The sequence below is a fragment of the Mauremys mutica genome, unplaced genomic scaffold, assembly GCF_020497125.1.
Source record: "Mauremys mutica isolate MM-2020 ecotype Southern unplaced genomic scaffold, ASM2049712v1 000909F_np12_subseq_1:113575_obj, whole genome shotgun sequence".
Lineage (NCBI taxonomy): Eukaryota > Metazoa > Chordata > Testudines > Geoemydidae > Mauremys > Mauremys mutica.
This window is the reverse complement of record NW_025423072.1, coordinates 69,939-74,729: the sequence shown is the minus strand read 5'-3', so window position 1 is coordinate 74,729 and position 4,791 is coordinate 69,939. Positions and strand designations below refer to the sequence as shown.

The window sequence follows — 4,791 nt, the reverse complement described above, 5'->3', positions numbered from 1 at the left end:
GATGAGGTGGCCGAGTGGTTAAGGTGATGGACTGCTAATCCATTGTTCTCTGCATGCATGGGTTCAAATCCCATCCTCATCAGCTGCATTTAGTCTTAACTCTCCTTTATAGACAATCATCTCCCCCCTTGGTACAATGACAGATCAAACAATGTTGCTTCTTGCAAACAAAAACCTTCTCAGAATCTCAGTTCCCCCCCCCCACCCCTTGCTTCAAATAAAATGTCTAAATCCCAGATTTCTAGAAAAAATTCTCTAGTCCGGCATTTCTTAGCTTTTATCTCAAAAGGGAACAGCCTCATAATCTCCCCACAAACACCCTGGGACCTCCCCAAATAATTAAAATACCCCCAACCTGAGCAAGGCCACAACAGTGAAGCAGAGCTAGTGTCTAGGCCAAGCTGTTCTGAAGGAGACAACTCAACCATTTTCTCTCTGCTTCCCTTGGCAAAGTCTGGTTGAGAAAACAAAATTCCCCAAACTGAAAAATTTCTGCTGAGAAACCACTACTAGTCTGTTTGGGGACTTTGGTTTGAATGTACTATTATTATTCTCTTCTGATTTCTGAATCAGTTTTGTCATCCAGGTGTATTTCCAGCTGTTGAGTTGTGGGGGAGAGAGGCCAACTCCTAATGTCTCTACCCCCCTTTCATAGTTTCTTCCAACTTGCTAGGAAGTCCCTTTGCTAAGATGTGAGTCAAGCAGTGTCCATTGTCGCTGTGCTATCTCGGAGAAGTCTGCATTGTACACGGCTCCTGGGATAGTCCTTGGGAGTGTGGATCCCTTCAATGGGCCAGCAGCGGGTCTGGCTCCTCCATTGTCACACCTGAAAGGCTGGTGGTGGGCATTTCCCAACCTCATCTCAGTCACACACACAGAGCAAAACTTCCCAGCCAATGCTACACACACAATCCAACACAATAGTAATGTTCAACAGACCAAGACTTTTGAAATGATACCTCACCAGGCAGACTTTGTACAAACCGTATCATCATTATATGAGACTGGTGAATATGGGGCTTCCAGGGTGCTGCTTTGAGCACAGCGTGCCACCCCTGGGCTGACACTGCAGTGGAGACATACCCTTAGAGTCCATCTCTCCTGGGATAAAGATGGCAGCACGGCTGGCCTGGACCATCTGACTTGGGCTCATGAAGCTAAAGCTGAGAGGCTAAAAACTGTGGTGCAGATATTTCTGTTTACACTGAAGCCTGGGTTCGGAAACCCTCACCCCTCGTGGGGTCTCAGAGGTTGGGCTCAAGCCCATATGTCTGCACTGTAATTTTATAGTCTTGCAGCCCAAGCCCCATAACCCTGAGTCAGCTGACCGGGCTTTGCGACAGGTGCCCTGGGTGTTTTAATCACGGTGCAGACATAACATTAGGTTACGTCTCCAGTGCAATGAAACACCCATGACTGGCCCGTGTTACATTAATCAGGGTCATGCGGCTTGGGCTGTAAAGTTGCAGTGTCCGTGTCTCGGCTCAGGCTCAGTCCCCTGCTCCAGGAGCCCAGAAGGTTGGGAGGGAATTTAGCAAGTGGAAATGGTAAAACCGCAGGGGAGTATTACCCTGGACTCATGGCATTTCTCCATTGGTCTGTCTGCTCTGGGGCAGGGACAGAAACTCGTCCTGCTGCTTTTGTTATTTCAAAGGGCGGTTTAGGATTTTCATTCTCAGACAGTGCACAAAACAGGACTCAACCCTCGGCATAAACGAAACGAGCTGCCCACAGATTCTGGCAGCCACAATGAGCATTTGGTGTGAGAGCTCAGACCTGCCCCTGTTCCAGAGGGATGGGGTCATCTGTGAGGGGACCGGACCACTGACCTATCAGCTCCTAACTCCCAAACTTTCAGTAACTCTATCATCAGTGCCTGTGAGTGTAATTTAAACCAGAAGAAAAACCACACTAGGCTAGACCGAAGATCCATCTAGCTCTGAATCTTGTCTTCTGACAGTAGCCAATACCAGGTGCCCCAAAAGCAACTCAGTAAGGTACCACTGGAACTTGAACCCAGGATCCCCTGTATACAAAACAGTGGTTTTAGCCAGCTAAGCCATGGTGCCTACAGCTGCTGAAGGGATCATGTCTGCACACACCTGACTCTCTGCCAACCTCCATCTGGGCCTGACAAGCTTTGCTTGTGTTTGGATTCAGTAAAGCAGAGGAGCAGGGGTAGTTTTACTCCCAAGGTTCTTTGGACAGGTCTACACTACAAAATTAGATCGGTGTAACTACATTACTCAGGGGTGTAAAAAATTTACCTCCCTAAGCAATGCAATTATATCAGCCTAACCCCACTGTTGCCGACTCAAAGAGCCCAAGGCGGAGCAACAGCGGGATTCGTTGCCCGGTGTGCGTCGCACTAATTATCACACCAGGGTGGAGAAGCAAAACCAGGTTTATTTGAGCCCCAAATAAGGTGTCAGGGAGAATAGCATTCTCAAATCCTGCACACCCGCGCGCAGGCGGGGTCCCAGCATTTATACCCCACTTGTTTGTGTAAGCCTTTTGTTCGGTTTTCCCCCTCACCCCTCCCTTCCCAGCAGCAGCTACATTAGGTATTACATTTCAGCGTGTTAGAAAAGGTTCTCATGCACAAGCTTATCTATGGCCTTCACAGAACAAACGCATACAGATTTTCCTTCCCCCTCTCCCCCTCCTCCCCGCCGCTTCTGCTATTCCAAACTCCTACATTTGCAAGCGGAGATTGCTGACAGCTACACATTTTGCTTGCAGTCTGTTAGCATCTTAGGCTGGTTAAAGTTCACAGCATGTAAGAACTTTGGTTCACTTCAGGCCCAAAGTCACAACTTTGGTTTACCCAGGCCTAGTGGCACCAACAATTCCCCCCTTTGAGAATACTCAACAAACTTTTGGCGAGTTTTCTCAAACTTAAAAACAAAAAAACAATGAAGCTTTACAGATATATGTACAACTGCTCTTTTGAGCTTAGTTACCCCCAACCCAGGAATGAATGCATGGACAAAAGAGTGGAATGTTCATTTAACAACTAAGGGATTGGGACACTGACTATAAATCAGGTAGGTATACCAAGTGGTTTAATTTCCCAGATGTCTCGGTGAATAATTCAGTCCCATATGCATGCTCCCCATGGACCCAGCAGGATTCGGTATGTGGGAACCACACCCACCCTAACCGGTCCATATGCTTGGAAGGAGCACTGTGAATGTCCCCACTTCCATCCAGAAAGTGTCCAAGTATGTCTTCATGACCACAGATCAGATGGTACTCCTGATGCATCTGTAAGGGCAGTGGGCCAAGTCTGGTCTAGATCCCACTGCAATACCTTCCCAGCCTCAGTGATATGCAATACCATCTCTGTCAGTAACTTCTGGGTTATAGAACTAAGGGCTGAAATGACATGTAACTCACCAACTCCAGCCTGTATTTAAGATAGCTGAGTTTCAAAAATAAGGCTAGTAGCCTTTTCTAGTTGGCCCAATTTCTTATTATGTTCTTGTCTTTTAAGATATTGGCCCTAGCCCACAGGGATCTGCTCAATTCTCTTTCTTTCCAGAGGAAATAACCCAGGCCCTCTGTTGTGCTAATCTAATGGCATCCCCTTGTGAGCAATCTGGGTATGTAGAAGTGATTTGAAAACTTGATAAGGGCAATGTCATTTAAAATCCAATTAGGAGGGCAATACATACTGAAGGATTTATCCAAAACACAGGGCACAGCCTGTAGATTAAACCCCAAAAGTCAATTAACACCACATTCCCAATCATGGGTCCCATAAATTTCTTTCTTGCCAGTGTACAATTCTTTGTTTCTTCACCAGGGTCAGTTCTCAATGTCCTTTTAGTCAGGAATTCCTGGACTTTGGCAATGTCAGTGGAGTGAGTGTTTCTTCTTCTTTCCCAAAACAATTGTGGTTTAGCATCCTACAGGGGAGAGGTTTCCAGCACATATCACCCTGTAATGGCTTTGCTTTTTCTAGAAAAGTCTAAAGGCACAGTTGGTCTGTCAGTGGACAAGGGAGAGGTTGTCCAGAAGCTGTCCAGAAGCACAGTAGAACTAGAAGAAAGAATAGGCTAATCATCAATAGGAAAATTCTTCTGATGTGGAGGGGTCTTTTTGCAGAGTGAGAATCCTGGGTCCAAGCAGTCAGTCTTTGGCACTTCACAGCAGTGTTGGTAGACAGGACTTGGAAAGGGCCTTTCCAGCGTGGAGCCAAGGCAGTCTTTCGTTGATGGATCTTTATGTAGACCCAGTCTTCTGGTTCCTAGGAATGGTAGGGCTGCTAGGATCTTTGGGTTGTTTCTTCTTCACCTGTGAGAAAAAAAAAAACCTAACACATTGCATTAGTGTCTTTGCAGATTTTACAAATTTTATAGTTGCATGGGCAAATTTAAGTCCCCCCTTTTTCTGGTTTTTAGCCAAGTAATGGTTCTTATATTTATTAGTGCCAAAGGAAGGGCATCTGGCCACTTTAAGTTTGTCTCAGCACAAATCTTGGCCAGTTTATTTTAGCATGTTAGCTATTATTTTTTTCTTCAGTTAACTCATTCTTTTTCCTTTTCCCATTTTTTTCTTTAACCTATAAAGGAAACTTTTACTTATACACCTTTTGTTAACAATAAACACATACACAGTACATTAGTCTTATTTAATGTATGCCACATATACCCTTTTAATAAAATAACCTTATTACAGAGCTTTAGAACAACAGGCCAGGACAAGCACACCCACTTTGATGAGTTCACTTAATATAACCTCTAGTCCAATAGCTTTCCACCATCCCAGCCCTCTGGCTAGAAGTCT

General features: G+C 45.4%; 1 non-coding gene across 1 annotated transcript; it reads left to right on the top strand.

The window, feature by feature from the left end:
* On the top strand, positions 1-82 carry TRNAS-GCU. Its single transcript has one exon. It is a non-coding gene; the product is annotated as a tRNA-Ser (tRNA).
* Positions 83-4,791: the final 4,709 nt, after the last annotated feature.